This window comes from Giraffa tippelskirchi, chromosome 6 (genome assembly GCF_054371585.1).
Source record: "Giraffa tippelskirchi isolate mGirTip1 chromosome 6, T2T-mGirTip1v1.2.pri, whole genome shotgun sequence".
NCBI lineage: Eukaryota > Metazoa > Chordata > Mammalia > Artiodactyla > Giraffidae > Giraffa > Giraffa tippelskirchi.
Genome location: NC_137280.1, coordinates 5,190,301 through 5,208,665, shown reverse-complemented (window position 1 = coordinate 5,208,665; position 18,365 = coordinate 5,190,301). Strand labels below are relative to the sequence as shown.

Here is an 18,365-nt window from a genome sequence, read left to right as displayed (position 1 = left end):
TGTGGATTTTTATACCAGTCCCAGGTTCTGAACTCTGACCTGTTTGTTCCCATACTACTCCATTGGAGAAACTGAATATTGATCTAATTCCTAAGTAAATTCTGGTAGCAAGAGTGGGATAGGTTAAGTTAGGATGAAATTGTACAGAATCATTGCAGTTGCTGAGAGCAACCTGGGTACCAGCACTCTTAGCATAGCAGTTCAGTACTTCCTTTAATCTGCCACAGGGATTATTCCTGAGATCACTCCATGTATCACTTCTGCATGCAAACCTGCATTTCAAGTCTGTTTCCCAGGAAACTGACTTAAAGGCAGTGAACAATATTTGTAGTTTTACCTTATGTATGTAAAAAATAATGACTAGATTTATGTTTTCTATGCACATGTGCGCATTTGTAAGTGCTTAGAAAATGTCTGAAATGATGTAATAAGTTGCGGATAAAGAAGACATGGTGGATATATATATATATATATATATATATATATATATATATATGCATGCAATGGAATATTACTCAGCCATAAAAAACAGTGAAATAATGCCATTTGAAACAACATGGATGGACCTAGACATTACTATAGTAAGTGAAGTAAGTCAGGCAGAAAAAGACAAATATTATATGATATCACTTATCTGTGCAGTCCAAAAAATAATGGAAATCAACTTATTTCCAAAACAGAAAAAGACTTACCAACTTAGGAAATAAACTTAAGGTTCCCAAAGGAACCGAAGGGGAAAGAGGAAGGGCAGGGATAAATTAAGAGGATGGGATTAAAAGATACACACCACTATGTATAAAATAGATAAACAATAAAGATTTGCTGTATGGCATGGGGAACATTATTCAGTACCTTGTAGTAACCTATCATGGAAAAAAATCTGAAGCTGTACACCTGAAACTAACACAATATTGCAAATCAACTATTTAGTTAAATTTTTTTTAACAATGTGTTGCAATAGAAATGGGAAGAGGGGCTTGTCAATGATAGAATTTGCTTTTCACAATACATTTTTTGTTTGAAATGTTCCAAGAGTTTGTAGTACTTTTTACAATATAGAATGTTTAAAATTATTTTTAAAAGATAAAAACAAATATAGTTTAAAAAAAAAAAAACTCCTGCAAGCTCTATTAGGTAGTGAGCTGAACCAAAAGATCTGACTATAACCAGCTAGTTTTGCCAGGAGCATGGTGTTTGATTGTACAAAATCCTTTGCTATTGCAACAGTAAATATACCTAAGTATGTAACACCGAAAGATACACAGTCCACAAGTGCGAGAAACAATTTTTCTTCTTTCCTTGTAATATTAATTTTATTTTAGTAGCAAAGCATATATATAAAGAAGTAATGTTAAAAAAAAGTTTTTTAAAGAAGTTAAAAAATCATTGCCAGTCCCCTATTTAGATATAGCTTTATTCCAGATGTTTTTCTATACGTATGCAAAAATGGAAGCATAGGTATATAGATTGTTGAAAGCAATTTTTTAGTGAGATCATATTCTAAATGAAAAATATTATATTTAAATTTATTCATGTTTAAGAGGAATAAAATTCCTCTCAATGGGCTATTATGTTCTAAAAGATTTATCTGAGCTTAAGAGATAATAAAGTGCATTAAGAAGTTGGAGTCATACTTAAAAATTACTTATTTCCACTTTAAATAGTATCGATTAAAGTCTCTGCTGTGGGAAATGAGGGCATTACTAACAAAAGCAAACAGTGATGGAGTGATTACAAAGGGCCAAGCACTACTCTAAATACTGTAAGTGCATTAAATCATAGAATGCTTAGAACAGTCCCACAAGGCAGAGAGGTATCGTCCTCATTTTTTTACATGAAAAAACTAAGGTAAAGAAAATTTCACGATTACCCAGGGCCACTAATTAAGAAATCACTGAAGCTAGAATTCAAGCCGGGGCCTGAAGCCTTGGGTTCCTAACTCCCACTGCCCTGCTTTGCTGCATGCATCTCTATTGGTTAGTCTTTTTTTTATTCTGTCAAACTGTATGTCACTTCTATCTTTTTATGTTCCATTTGTTTTGTCTCATTTTGTTTTTGAGTTTAAGGTCAAATTGAATTTTTTTTCCTACCTCCTTTCATTTTTCTTTACCAGGTTTATTGACATGCATCATTGTATAAGTTTCAAGTGTACAACCTGGTGTTATTTGACTTACACATGTTATGAAATCAATACTGCAAGAGGGTTTGGTCAACATTTGTCATCTCATACAGATAACATCAAAAGAGAAAAATTTCTCCTTGTGATGGGACCTCTTGGGGTCTATTCTCTTAACTTTTCTGTTTACATATCATAGCAGCGTAAATATGTTATACATGTTTAAACTAATACTTATTTACCTTAAGACTGGAAGTTTATACCTTTTGACCACCTTTCTCTAACTGCACCTACCTCCAACCTCTGCCTCTGGCAACTACAAATCTGATCACTTTTCCTATGGGCTTGGTGTTCTTTTGTTTCATTTTGTTTGTTTGTATTAGATTTTACCTGTAAGTGAGATCGTATAGTATTTATCTTCCTCTCTGACGTGGTTAGCATAGTGTCTTCAAGTTTCATCCGTGTTATCACGAATGGCAGGCTTTCCTTGTGTTTTTTTAAATGGCTGAACAATATTCCATTGTATATACACAGCTGACTCTTGAACAGCTTGGAGATAAGGGGTGCCGATTGCTTGGTGAAGCAAAAAAATCCATGTTAACTTGACAGCTGGTCCTCCATATCCCTGGTTTTCCATCTGCAGATCCAACCACCTGTGAGTCATGTAGTGCGGTAATGTGTATTTACTGGAAAAATCCACAGATAGATAGAAACATCCATAGATAAGCAGACCTTCACAGTTCAAACCTGTGTGGTTCAAGGGTCAACTGTATACCACTGTTTTTTGAACATAGTAGGTTAGCACTTATTTCACGTTTAGGTGAATTTCATTCCGTCCCCAGTCCTTTTACTTGTATTTTGGGATTTTGGGTTTGCTTTTTTTTTTGCTTTGATTTTTTTCCTCCTAATAAGAACCCATGAGTCCTATGTTCTTGCAGTTTCTTTGAGATAATTTGGAAGGTCTGTTTGATATTCTCACATCTTGGATGAGTACAATTTCCTTGGGCCATGTTAGTCTTTTTTCTCTTTTAGGAGTTTTCTGGGTATGTGTCTCTCTACTATGTGTTGCTTTGCATCATGCTGTACCTCAATGCTTTCTCCTTTTCAGTGGGGTTTTTCCTACCTGATACCTGAAGAATTTCTTCTTACTTATCCTTCCTGTCCTTCTCTTTCTCCTCTCTTTTTCTTTCTTCTGTTTGTTTTCTTTATTTTTAAAGTATTGTGATTTCACTAAGTTATGGCTTGATGAGTGTTGATTATGTGTGTTCAGTCTGCTGGAATCATTATTTGAGGGTTATTAGTTGGCAGTAGTTCTTTGGAGGCTTTTGCTCTTACATGTGTTTAGTTCTTTAATTTCAGAAGGCTTCTGTTGAATTGTAGCCATCTGTGCTCTGATCTGAAATTGATCATTTCAATACACACACCTTTGCCATATTTTTATCTGGTGATCTTATTGGTGATTTTCTCAAATTTTTCATCTATTTAATAATTCAACTTTCATCTCTGTCCATTAGGTTTTTAATTCATTTATCTGTAATGATGCTCTTTTGCCCCTCAATTGGATTCTTATAATCTCTCATTTCTTCTCCTTCTGTTCTTTTCTTATCATCTTTTTTTAACTTTTTAAAAACTTTTTCATTAACATAGTAGGTTGTCTACCCATTTATTTTTGCCTCACTCTTGGTCAGTGTAGTTCAGAATTTATCTTTGTTCTAATATATTTAATTATTGGTTTTCTTTACACCATGCCTGGAGGAGTTGACTTTCTTTTGTGTGATACAATTTAGAGATGTTTTCGATAGCACAAAGCATCATAAGAGAAAGGGATAACTCAGAAGAAATTATATCTAGTATTTGTAACAATACCTAGACTCTGCTTTCATATCTGAAGTTTTCTTAACATTCTGTACAGGGATTATCTATGAGGGTTAAACTATCTGTTGTAACAAGTGATTCTCAAACCTTGGAGATTTAGCACAACAAAAGCTTATTTTAGTTCACTTATTTTAGTCTTTGTCCAATGAGATATTGTGGGGGAAGAAGACCATAGTCATTCAGGGACTAAAAGCCTCCCTCCATCTTGTGAGGTTGTCATCTTCAACACATGGCTCTCAGGGTCGTTAATGGAAAGGAAAGAGAAAACAAATAATCTCACATGAGCCTGACAGTATCATTTTTGGCCTCATTCCATTGGCCAAAACTTAGTTTCAGGGCCACACGTCGTTGAAAAGCAGCTTGGAGATGCAGAGAAAGTGTGTGCTCAGAAAAAGCTTCGGAGGACTTAGTGAACACAGAACAGCGTTTCTGCTGTGGGTTCACCTGCTGCTTTGGTGCTCAAACAGTAACTGCAAACAGTAAGGCCCATCAAGCCTCGGGCAAGTTCTCCAACTCAGCACGACCCACTGTGCATCAGACTCAAGGCTGCTTTCTGCCATTGAACCAGTTTTCCCATCACTCATATCTATGACAAAAAGGAGATGACTCACTTAGTTTTTACTTTAAAGGCTAAGTACCGGAGTGTTAGAATCTGAGGAATGTTTTTACTCAACGGTAGAGGGATAAGGACATTCAATTTCTAGTGCTGCCGTGACATCCTTCCACTCCCACTCTTGCTAGATATGCCTCCCAGCGTAAAGGAGAGGCTCCTCACCTGCCTAGTACCTCTTTCAGCTGGACCTGCTATATTTAATCCTCAACCCACTGGGTTTTACCTCTGTGCTAGCCTGGAAATTATTCAAACAAGCGATCGCGTCCTCCAGGGGTGATCCACTTATTACTGCAAAGCCTGACTCCCGCGCTCTCTGTTGGTCCCCCCTGCTACTGAGTGCCATCCTTGCATGGCCCTGCACGGCAGGCAGTGTCCTCTGACCCGCAGGTGTGAGTTCTGTGACTAATAAACTGCTGTCGTGCTCACCTGTCCGGTTTTGGGGGTCATGTGTTCAGATATCTCACTACTTAGGGTGAAGAATCCCTCCTTCACCAACAAGGTGAATTGGAAGTGGTTCAGAACAGGAGGGTTTAGAGGCTTATCACACTGAATCATCCAATTTTGCTTCAGCATCTGGTGGATTTTTTCCCTCTTGTTTTTCCTTTTGTTAAGAAAACAATATTAGATGACAGCTATCTCACTGTTTGGTTTAGTGGTTTTAGGCTTTTTATTTTGATTGGTTTTTGTTTCAATTACTTAATGGGAATAGACAGTTTCAGAGTAGCTTTGTTTTGCTTCAGGTTCTTTATAGGCAAGGATCTTGTAGAAAAGTGTCGAAGGGCAAGGTGTAGAAGTAAGGGTATCCAGGAGCAGCCATCATTAATATCATTATTGGACATGAACAGTAACTGTGATATAACTGTTCTTAGGAGGAAAATCTAACTGGCTTTTGGTATACTGGCATTAGAAAGAGAACAAAAATAATTCATAAGCTTTTAAAAAGTGAACTCAGTGAAGCTATTAAATCATTGAACCATGTGATATTGTAATTTCATCATTCTTATTATGTTATGAGTGGACAATATGTTGATGCCATCAAAGACACACTGGAGCTACTGAAGTCCTTAGAACACCTTGCACAGTGGACACACCCAGGAACACCCTGTGTCCTAGGGCCTAACTCTGCTTCTGAAGAACAGTTCTGTAGCTAGCCATGCATACAAACCATTACTGGATCATTCATGAACTATTTTTGTTTAGTCACTAAGTTATGTCCAACTCTTTGTGACCCCACGTACTGTAGCCTACCAGGCTCCTCTGTCCATGGGATTTTCCAGGCAACAGTATTGGAGTAGGTTGCTATTTCCTCCTCCTGGGGATCTTCCCAACCCAGGGATCAAACCCATGTCTCCTGCAATGGCATGCAATTTTTTTTTACAACTGAGCCACCAGGGAAGCCATTGATGAATTGGCATTCTGCATTTATTCTTAATCATATGACAAGTAGAAGAGACAACTTCTTACGTGGTGCTTTGGGAATTCCTAATCCAAAATGTCAATCCACCACCTTACAATTTCCATCTTAACCTTCTGGTTTTATTTGAGTTTGAAAAACTATTTGGTCTTCAAGGCCTCAAAAAATAAGGAAGATTTTGATAGAAAGAATGAGTAGGTAGCAATATTCTTATTATGAAAAAGTGTATTACATAGACAGAGGGACCTGGCAGGCTACAGCCCATTGGATTCAGACACAACTGAATGACTGAGCACACCGTGGTCAAAAAGTTCTTGACTTAAACCTGGAAAAGATAGGTTGGTTGTGTGCACAGTCATGTTCAGCCCTTTGCAACCCCGTGGACTAAAGCCCCGTCGGGCTCCTTTGTCCATGGGAGATAACGTGCATATAATTATAGGCTTGTGTTAAGTATAATAATAATGACAGCTAACATGTATGAAGCAATGATAAGAATTAGATTTTTTGTCAAGAATATATATATCTCCTATATATCAGCAAAAAGTGAGACATCTTTATTGTTGATGTTTCGCAGATAAAGAAGCTGAGGCCTAGAGAAGCAGAGTAAAGAGCCACAGACAGACATCTAATGAGTTTGAGGCTGAGGATCTAATCTCAAAATTTCTGATTCTGCTGTCTGAGATCTTGACCAGTGCACTGAGAGTATTTTGGAAGGCAGAAAAGAATACCTGGGATGAAGACTACTTCAGTTACCTTCTTCAAAAGGTTTCTCTTAAATTCTAACTTAATTGCTAATTTATTTATCCAGAAATTATTTATTGGCCACCAGCTGTGGTCTTGGGATTGTGCTAGATATTGTGAATATAAACATGAATGATTGTTCCTGTCTTCAAGCAGTTCACAGCCCAATGGAAGAGTTAGAAAGTAGACAGAGAACTCTAAGTACAGCATGGTAAGGACCACATAGGGACAAGCAAAGAGAGCTAGGCACCCCACAGCTAGCACTGGGAAAATTTTTATGACTGGCCATGGACAGTACACCATGATTTACCATTCTTTAGAAGTTCTAGTTCAGTTCAGTCACTCAATTGTGTCCAACTCTTTGCAACCCCAGGGACTGCAGCACGCCAGGCCTCCCTGTCCATCACCAACTCCCAGAGCTTACACAAACTCGTGTCCATTGAGGCAGTGATGCCATCCAACAATCTCATCCTCTGTCGTCCCCTTCTCCTCCTGCCTTCTATCTTTCCCAGCATCAGGGTCTTTTCTAATGAGTCAGCTCTTGGCATCAGGTGGCCAAAGTATTGGAGTTTCAGCTTCAGCATCAGTCCTTCCAATGAACATTCAGGACTGACTTCCTTTAGGATGGACTGGTTGGATCTCCTTGCAGTCTAAGAGACTCTCAAGAGTTTTCTCCAACACCACAGTTCAAAAGCATCAGTTCTAACCATCTTTTCCTGCTTTATTTTTCAACATAGCCCTCTGACCTATAGACATTTTGTTTATCACTAATATGTACACTCTGTGAAAGCAGGAATATTATCTGATTTTTTTCATTGCTAAAACCCATGTATCAAAAATAGTGTTTGACCTTTAATAATTGAAAAAAATAAATGAATAAATAATTACAACAAAGTACTTAGCACAGTGTCTGGCTCATAGTAAACATTCAGTAAGATGAGTTTTTATGATTATGATTATACCCTGACATACACGTGCATCTTAAAAGTGGCAAAGTTAGCCTCAAGAGTGAGGGGGATTGACTAACATTTGCCTTGTGTGTCTTATTTAGTTATTTTCTGTGCATTCTTATTTCTCCATTAATCTCAGTTTTTGACTATCCTAAAAGGTGTTAGGCAAAGGGCTTACCCTTCACACTAGTTTTTAAGAGAAAGTCCTGAATGCATAATAACTCAATACCAAAAAGATACATCCTTCATTATGTGGTTTTAGATTAGTGACTGAAATATTAGCCCTAACAGTGGAGGTATTTGGGGTGAGAGGAAGGGATAGAACTCAGAAAAGGCTGAGGGAATTGTTGGTTAACACACCAGTTCTGGGCTTCCCTCGTGGCTCAGTTGGTAAAGAATCTGTCTGCAATGCAGGAGACCTGGGTTCGATCCCTGGGTTGGGAAGAGCCCCTACTCCAGTATTCTGGCCTGGAGAATTCCATGGACTGTAGAGTCCATGGGGTCGCAAAGAGTGGGACCCAACTGAGTGACTTTTGCTCACTTCACTCCCCCCATTCCTTCCTGCCTGTTAAATCACACCAAATAACCTACTATCCTCTGACTGAAACACAGCTGGATGATGTTTTGTGGATTTATAACGTGAACTTTTTCTAGCTTGGGATTTGATTCCTTGTGTTGCCCTAAAGAAAATCTCCATAAACCTATGCTGGCCAGGCAGCAAGTGATCGCAACCCTGACGCACTCGTGGGGTATGATCACTAAGGCGTGCTCCTACCACCGAAGCAAAATCCTGACAATGACACCCTCCAAAATCATCTCTTTCCTTTCAGTTTTATTTTACACCTTCCAAGATAGCTCAACTTGCTTCATAGGTCCTTAACCTAGATTCTGTTTTATCATTAGAGAAATATGCAGATACCACTTTATGGGTTTTTCATGTTAAAGTGTTCACTCTTGTGGTTCTGATCCAAATGATCACATCTCCATGTTATCTACCTATAATATTTTCTCTGTGGGATATGTTTTATTTACTTTTATTATTCTTTGTATTTCATTTTGTTTTGATGAAGATCGCTGATTTGTAGTTGCTATCAAAGGCTTCTTCACCTAATGCAGCTGATGAAGAACTGCCTGAGCAGGAAGCTATGAGAAACAGCTTTGGGAGGATGCTTTGAATTCCAAATAAAAATTAAATGTCTGCTCAATCAAAAATAGTGAAAATTCTATAACACATTTAATTCCGAAGTGAAATACTAGGTAAATGTGCCTAAATTCAAACCTAGTCTGTTGTAGGTTCGCATTGTCTTATTAATACATAATGTGTATCTCTTTAAAATTGATCTGCATGATTGCTTCATTAAATAAAAGAGTTGCTCATATTCTTTTTCCTTTTCTTTCTCTATGGAATTTGTAAGTTATGCTCAATCAAAGGAAATAATTGGAAAAAATAAAAGATTCTTTTCAGTTTTCTCTGGATATTTTCTCTGGTAATAATTTGAAAGTGAGAGTAATGCCATTTGCCCAATCAATAGTTTCTTCCTAATGTTTTATTCCTGGGGTGGGATGGGGGAGACTGATATATTGGGATAGCTATCTTTTTTTTTTTCCTGTGTGTATTCAAAAAAAGTCTCAAATGCCTTAGAGAATATTATTGTGTGTATATTCAATTCAAAATAAGACTCACATCAATTTTCTGCTCAAATACCATAATTATATGGGAAAATTTGATTCTTGTGACATAATGTTTTTTGCTGTTATCCTCATTTTTTCAGGTCCAGTCTTACAGCTTCAAATTCACATTATCAGCAGCTATTTAAATTACAAATGAGACTAATCACAGCACAGGATTATCATCTCTTTAATTCTAGATATCAAATTTCTGTTAATTGCTTTGGAAGCCACCTCAACCAATAAAGTCGTGTGAAAGATCGCTTCCTAAGTAGGACATGCTAGTCTTTTACATAAAATTGTTAAGCCTCACTGTCTCTTCCTGGCGCTTGATGACACCTACCCTTAGATGAACTGGGGAGGACACTAATGGAACGTAGGTAAATAAAGTAGTAGAGAAATATTTTGATTATGAATACATATATTTTCTTTAATGCTCTGTAAATTTTATAGCTATTTACTAATTAAATGTTTATTTTCATTGATGTGCTAGATTGGCTTGTATTGGTCCACAAGAGCTGACTGGGACATCTTCTCAACTCCAAATTTAGTGACATCAGGTTGTTGGCTTGAAATTAGCCGTAGTGAGAGTATTTATTCCGTGGGGAGCAGCAAACAAGAAGACAAACTAGGGCCATGTTTTTAAAACCTGGAGAGCTTGTTGTTAAATATTTACCAGCATTCCACCGCTAGTATTGTTAGCATTGTTAATTTCCTGATGTTGATAATTGTACTAAACTATGTAAGAGATTATCTTTGTTTTTAGTAAACGAATCCTGAGATACTTAAGGGCAAAGAGGTTTTATGCCTGCAACTTACTATCAGGAAGTTTATATGGATATATACAACATAGTCTCCACAGATAGGTGAGACAGAGAGAGAAAGGTAAAACAAGTATGGTAAAATATTAACATTTGCAGAATTCGGGTGATGGTTATAAGGAATTCTTTGTGTTATTTTTGTAACTTTTTTGTACCTCTGAAATGATATAAAATAAAAAGCTAAAAGAAGTGTCCTTGAGGCTGAGATAAAGCGCTACAAGAAGAGGAGGATGTAGAAGCACAAGTTAATACCAAGAACGCATTCTTGAAAGGTTATGCAAGGCGATGGGCAGGAACGCAGACTTCGGCGTGCGGAAGGGGGTGGGTGGGATGTGGGGGTGTGGGGGGTTGGGGTTGCCTTGGTTCAAAGGACAAAGGTCAGCTCTGCTATTTCTTTTCTGTGGACTTGCCCACTAACCCTCTGTGTGCCTGTTTCATCTGTAAAATGGGGTAATAATAATATCTAGGCCAAGCAGTTGTTGTCGTGATTGAATGAGTTAAGGTGTGAAGCATCTCCTGGCCCTTGGTGAGCAATTGCTGCTATTGTTTTTGTTAGTGGCTTTGAGTTTTGAAAACAGGGCATCAGAGCTTCCAAGACCAGGTGCTTAGGAGAGAAGAATGCTCTATGAATTTCAAAATCTTGATAAGTTTCAAGAACCAAAGCTGTAGGCTTAAAGAGTATATCACAGCATTATGGAGTCTGAGACCATAGGATACGGATAAAAGAGCAGTTTTAAGTCACAGGGTAAGGAAATTAGAAAACAAGAACCAAAACGGAAGCTGAAAATCCAAAAATAAACCCTTGATATGAGAAAAATATATGGAGAGGATTTAGAAAGAAGAGTCAGAGAGCTCAGATACAACGTGGAGCTTTATTCCCTGCCTGCCCATTCTCCCCTTCCCCGGATGAAATCTTTGTGAATGTCAGTGATGATGCTAATATTTATCGAACAATAACTATATGCCAGAGTGTTCTAAGTGCTTGGACCTGGATTATCTTTTATAATCCTCCCTACACCTCACTTCCCTGGTGATTCAGAGAGTAAAGAATCTGCCCGCAATGCAAGAGACCTGGGTTTGATCCCTGGGTTGGGAAGATCCCCTGGAGGAGGAAATGGCAACCCACTCCAATATTCTTGCCTGGAGAATTCCATGGACAGAGGAGCCTGGCGGGCTACAATCCGTGGGGTCACAGAGTCGGACACGGCTGAGAGACTAAGCACAGCACAGCACCTCACTGCAGGTGGCATTATTAGCTCCATTTTATACATGAGGACTTGGATGCAGAAATATTAATAAGTAAATTTCCCAGGTCACACACTTAAAAAGTGTTGAAACAGAAGCCAGAGAGTAAACCCCCGAGCCTGCACCATCTCTGGTGAGTTTGGGGCTCAGAAAGAATGACTTGCACCTTGCACCCCATGCAGAATTCTGGGAGAAGAGAAAGCTGACGGAATATCATGCAGAGTCGGCCTCCAGGACGGCCCACCGTGACCTCGTCTCCGCGGTGCTGGCACTCTCGTGTGGACCTGCCCCACCGTGTCCCTGTGGCCGGTAGAATGGTGTACGATTTGCCAGGCTACATCACAAACGACAATGCGGCTTCTTTTTTGTTCTCTTTCTCAGATCATTGGCCCTGGGAAAAGCTAGCTTGCATGTCCTGGGGTGTCTTCAGAATCTCTCCCGAGATGCCCAGATGGTGAGGAACTTGGATCTCCTGCCAACAACAACAAGACTGATTTTGGAAGCAGACCTCCTCCAGCCCCAGCCGAGCCTTCCGATAACTGCAGCCCCGCTGACGTTGTTACCGAACAAAGGTTTGTGTGCCCGATGCACAGTGAGGCCAGATAAACTGAGACACTGGAGTCTGGACCAGAGAAAGGTTTACTGCAGTGCCAAGCAAGGAAAACAGGCGGCCTGTGCTCAAAAACCCCGAAGTCCCTGATGGTTTGGGGGGAGAAGTTTTTATAGGCAAAATTTGGACTGAGAGTTGCAGGGTATGTGACTTGCTTCTGATTGGTTGAGGGTGGATGGATAGGGCTGTACTCCAGGAATCTTGGGCTCAGCCTGAAGTTGCCATCCTCTGTCTGGGTAGGGGCCTTCATTCTGCAGAAGATACTGTTACGTATATTCATTGAGGAGGAATCAGGATCCTGACCCAAGGCTACCCCAAAGTTGAGGTATAGTTGATTTACAATGCTGTGTTAATTTCTGCTTAAAGCAAAGTGATTCAGTTATACATACATATACATTCTTTTTTTAAAATATTCTTTTCCATTATGGTTTATTATAGGATATTGAATATAGTCTTCTGTGCTATACAATAAGATCTTGTTTATCCAATCCATATATAAACCCTTACATCTTTTAACCCCAGTCTCCCACTCCATCCCCCTTGGCCACCACCAGTCTGTACTCCACGTCCATGATTGTGTTTCTGTTTCACAGATAGGTTCATTTGTGTCACATTTTAAATTCCACACATCAGTGATATCATATGGTATTTATCTTTATCTTTCTGACTTACTTCACTTAGTATGATGATCTCTAGGTTCATTCATGGTGCTTCAAATGACAACATTTCATTCTTTTTTATGGCTGAGTAGTATTCCATTGTATATATGTATCAAATCTTCTTTATCCATTCCTCTGTCTATGGACATTTAGGTTGCTTCCATGTCCAAGTTTACACTATTGTATCTTGACCTTATTTCTGCATTCATTCCCTCCCATCCTGATTAATGACTGAATCTGCTCTTTGAAACTCAGGGAAGGCCAAGGAGGTTGAATGACGTCTGTTTCCTACAAACAAGAAATAAAGGACACAGAAGGGATTTGTACCTGGGAGACCCACAGGGTCCTGCTTGGTTTCAGCATCTTGACTGCAGCTTCAGGAGAGAACCCAGGTAACAACCACCCACCACCCATAGGTTGCTCCTGAATTTCTGACCAATGGAAACTGAGATAATACATGTTTTTTGTTTTAAACCACTAACTGTTGGGATAATATGTTATGCAGCAAAGGGGGACAAATACAGTCTAACACCAAAAAAAAAGAAAAGCTTCGAGAGGAATGGTGGTATGGCAGGTTTGTGCAAAGAGAGCATGAGATGACCTAGCCTTCCCCAGCAAATAGTTTTGGTTAAGAATTATGATCTGAGAGGAGAGCCCAGGACTAGGGTGACAGAACCCTATACTAGGGTCTGCAGAGTGGATCGCCCACGTCAAAGCAGCCAGACTCCAGGTTCCATCAGCTGAGGACACATATGGGAAGTGGTGGAGACAGAGACTGACACCCAAGATCACTCTCAGTGCAGCCTTACCTGAGGCAGGTCAGCACACCCTTCCACTCCACAAGCCCCAAGATGACTCTCTCAGGAACTCTACTGCTGGGAAAAGGGCATAAAGGTGACGAGAAAGATGGGACAGTTTTGAGAGGCTAAATTTTAAACTGAAAATGACTAAGTTTTACCTTGAATAAATTTTCTACCACAGATACAAATTAGCGTTTGAGAATAAAATTCATTTCAACTACAGAGAACTACGTTATTTTAGACTTTTGCACAATCAATATTTGTTGTTACAAATCTCCACACCCACTGTTTCACAAATGGTAGGTATTCTTGATCCCAGAGCAAAATAAAAGAAAAAGATCATTAGTGTCACAGAAGGGCAGTGCCAATTTTCTTTGTTCAGAGATGTAACTGCGTTACTTTTGGTGATGAGAAATAAGTCTTTATGGAGAATAAGCTCTCTTGCTTTGCACTGCTGCTGATGCTGCTGCTAAGTCGCTTCAGTTGTGTCTGACTCGGCGCGACCCCATAGACGGCAGCCCACCAGGCTCCACCATCCCTGGGATTCTCCAGGCAAGAATACTGGAGTTAGCTAATACTCCTGATATACTCACAATGTTCCAGGAAGTCATTCTCACCATTTTACAAATATTAAACTTATTCGGTTCTCACAGAAAATCTGTGGGGTGCTTATTAGTATCAGCCCCATTTGAAAAATGGGGGAACTAAGGTAAGGAAGCTTAGCAAACAACCAAAGGTCATACATAGCCAGTCTGGTTCTGGGGTGGATAATTTAATCAGTCTTCTCATGCTCTTCAGAATGTATCTTATACTCCAAATACTTTATTTCTAGTTTTGTTGTTGTTGTTTATCCCTAAATTTGGTCCAACTCTTTGCTATTCCAAGGACTGTAGCCCACCAGCCTCCTCAGTCCATGAGATTTCCCAGGCAAGAAAACTGGAGTGGATTATCATTTCCTTCTCCAGGGGAACTTCCTGACCCAGGGATTGAACCTGCATCTCCTCCATTGGCAGGGGGGTTCTTTACCACTGAGCCACCTGGGAAGCCCTTACTTCTGGTACGTCAGATTTATCCTAAGAGCTGTAACTAAGTTGGAAAAGTGTATGATTTAGATCCAAATTTACTGTGGAATTTCCTGATGATACTAGACAGAGTTTATTGGCGGATTTCTAAAATGGGGCTAATTGTAGTCATCTGCATGCACAGGTGTTTATGGTGATTATTCCGCTAGTATCTAGATTTCGCTTTGAAGTGAATAACTTTAGGTTTCCTGGCTATGGAGTGGAGAGCTCTATGAATCTTTAAGGACTGGCTTGTAAACATGTAATCAGAGGATCTGGTGTTGCCTAAGAATCCAGAGCAGGTTTTAAATAGCTCACAGAGCACTAGGCTGGTCTTTCCAAGTCCAAGTTATCAAAAATAGTTTCCTGGTCTGTGCGTGTGACCTTTCCTGGCTGCAGATACTGAGCCATAAAGGCTGTTTTGCCTTTGCCTGTCACCAGAAGAACAAACTGCTGACTTTCAAATATGAAGACAGAGATCTAAATAATCTCAAATGTGGTGCCAGCACACAGCCCTGCGAAGCCCTTGGGTTTCCCTGAGTTCAGTGGAACTACTCTTTCCGTCAGATACCTCCAAGATAAGGAATGGGCCTCAGTGGCCATGTCCTTACTTCATCAGAATATTCAGCCAGAAACAAAACAGCCACAGACACGCAAGGATTCTTCTATAGACAACTGGAGAATCTCTGAGGTTGTTGATTAACTTGTTTTACTTGCCTAATCTAAAATTTACTTGCCTAATACAGTCTGGTGGCTTTGCTCACTTCATTAGATCTGGAAGATAGGTTCCATCCAACATTTCCAAATCTATTTTATGAACTTTTCATTTGAGAACCGTTCCAACACCTATATGTGAAGTTAGCAGGGAACAAGAAAAATGATTGCTATGCTGAGATATTTTCTAGGTAGCTGCCGTCTGTGGGGTCGCACAGAGTCGGACACGACTGAAGCGACTTAGCATAGCATAGCATAGCATAGTCATGTGAAACTATTGTGAAACATGAAAAATTAAAAAAAAAATCTTAGCAGATGAACACTTAAAGTACTCAGTGAGTGGAATTTTGACATTAGTCTACACTTTTAAAAAATCTGCTACTTTGGTCCAGAAAAAGATAGAAATTTCAGTGTTCTTTTCTGCAGAGACTTCTAAAGCACCATCGGGTAGAACTTATATTCACGTGAAATACTAGGTCATAATCTTTTAATATCCTTTTTTTTTAATTTATTTTTATTGAAATATAGTTGATTTACACTGTTGTGTTAGTTTTAGGTGTACAGCAAAGTGACTCGGATATTTTTCCCATATAGGTTGGTAGAAAATATTGAGTATAGTTCCTTGTGTTATACAGTAAGTCACTGTCATTTATTTTACATGTAGTAGTGCGTATAAGTTACTTTTGAATACGCTCCTTCCAGTTTTCCAATGAATATTTATTATCAGGAAAGCCATGATTGAGGATCCCGGGGTGGGATCACCATGTACCCAGGTGCCCCTTTGCCGCCCTGGGAGAAGGAGGGAGGGCAGAGGAGGGTGGAGCCACTTTGGGTCTTCCCAGGACGCAGTATCTCAGGCTGAGAGCCCAGCTGTGGGGCTGGAGGGCTCGCACACATGCTGTCCTTTCCCCTCGCTGTCACCCCCGTTAGCTGTCATTGCCTTTTCAGAGCAGTGCAGGTCCAGGGAGCTCTGTTCACAGTTCCAGGTCTGGCTCTTGTTGGGTAAGGTGCCATCGAAGCGTCAGTCTGGTAGTTCTTGATTTGGATCTTGCTATCTTCAGCCATAGTGCTGACTCCCAGAGACACCCCCGAAGCGGTGGGAAGCTATGTCTGATACCGTTGTTAATCACCCAAGGGATGGACTTTGCTGGTGGTTCAGTGGTTGAGAGTTTGCCTGCCAACCCAGGAAACATGTGTTCACTTGCCTGATCTGGGAAGATTCCACATGTGACGGGGCGACTGAGCCCGTGTGCTGCAACGACTGGAACCCACCTGCCCTGGAGCCCATGCGCCACAAGAAAAGCCCCCTCAGTGAGAAGCCCATGCTTCACAACTAGACAGTAGCCCCCTGCTCTCTGCAACTAGAGAAAGCCTGTGCGCAGCAAAGAAGACCAAAAATACAATGAATTGAAAAATTTTAAAAAGGATTTGGTTTAATTTTCTGGGTGAGTTAGTTGAGATTTAACACTGTTTACTTTTCTGCTTCATGATTACAGTCAACTTTTATTCAGAGAATGGAATAAATAGCATTTTATTTTTCTTATTTATAAAATGAATATATTTCTCGAAATGTGCATTCTCTTTTTAATGTGGGCAACTCACTAGGCCTGCTGTGTTTTTTCACATTCAGGTGCTTTTATTTTTTATTTAAATCTGTTTATTTTTAATTAGAGGATAATTGCTTTAGAATATTGTGCTGGTTTCTGCCATATATCAACAAGCATCAGTCATAGGTATACATTAGGCCTGCTGTTTTTTTAATTGACTGATTCTTGAATCATGTAGAAAAAAAATTTAAACTACACATTCAGGGCACTCATCATGTACTTGAAGAAACTTTTGCTGTCAAAACTTTTCCTGTACCTGAATATCGCTTACCATGGATCCATTTCAAGTTTATGGAACACCTGCATGTTCACAACCACCACTGTTTCTGCCTCTGTTTTTCAGTTTTCATTTCTTAAGTGAGGAATCATACTGGCCCAGCTTATCTTTCTGATCAGGTCTTAGAGAGAGAGACCAACACGAGTCCCTGAACCTTGTGTGTGCTGCGTGCCTTTGGGCCAGCTGCCTTCCCCGGCAGACACAGATGCAGGGCAAAGTGAGTTCTCACAGAAGGAGGTATGCAACATGGGGCAATACTGGCATTTTTGGGTATAGTGTGAAGTAGGAAACTAAAGATTAACCTAGTTCCTAGAATATTCTGTTCTTTTGAAATAAATTCCTTGCAGCTTATTATGGAGCACTTGAACTTGATTTCATAATCAGGATCTTAGTTCAAAGAAATAAAAACATCTTTTGCAAACTACTGCTGCCACTGTTGGTTGGCTGACCCAACGGTTCTTCCTGCCCCTCGAACTGGAGAATTTCGCTGAATTTTCTTGATTTTCTGGTAAAAGAAACTTGTGAGGCAGCCCTGCGAGTCTGTCTTCCTCTTGCCTTGGTTGCTGGTGCTAAGCCTGAGTTCTAGCAGCCATCTATCTAGTAACTATTAGGGACCTTGGAAGGGCTAACTCACTGGACCAATTTCTACTTCAGCCTTCCTCTGATGCAAGTAAAAAAGATGACTATATTTTTAAAAGCTACTTCAATTTCCTGTAACTTATTTGCATGCAGTCCTAACCGATACAATAAAATATGGTTACACCAAAGATGCTCATGCCAAAACTTAGAGGACTGATGATGATATTGAAGTCAAACTGAACACTGTCCTATTTTTTCGAATACAATGAAAGATTTCAAGACCAATTTCAAAATTAAAAAGTGCATTTACTATTTTGGCATTTCCTCCTTTATATTTATCATTTTCTCTTCATAAGTCTAATTGTAAGTACCACCTCACATGAACTGAGCAAATTATATTGTCTTGTAAACAGTGGTTTTTATATATTGGCCATTCCTCTCAAAGCATTATCATAAATCAATATAAACACTTTTACTTTGGAAGAACTCCTGAGATTTGAATATACAATGTAATTAATAGCAGAGAATAAATTAGATCTCTCTTTTCCCCTTTTCCTTCCTTCTTTCTCTGTTTCCAATTATTTCCTTCCTCTCGCAATGTTTTTTCTCTATTTA

The 18,365-nt window shown here is 39.4% G+C and overlaps 1 long non-coding RNA gene across 1 annotated transcript in view; it reads left to right on the top strand.

Moving 5' to 3' along the window:
- The window catches only part of LOC145508977 (uncharacterized), a 75,576-nt gene extending 57,727 nt beyond the window's left edge, over nt 1–17,849 (top strand). The window contains exons 2-4 of the long non-coding RNA XR_014055758.1: nt 11,825–12,015; nt 12,968–13,104; nt 17,238–17,849. This is a non-coding gene — a long non-coding RNA (uncharacterized LOC145508977). The remainder of the gene's footprint in view (nt 1–11,824; nt 12,016–12,967; nt 13,105–17,237) is intronic.
- The last annotated feature ends 516 nt before the right edge of the window (nt 17,850–18,365 follow it).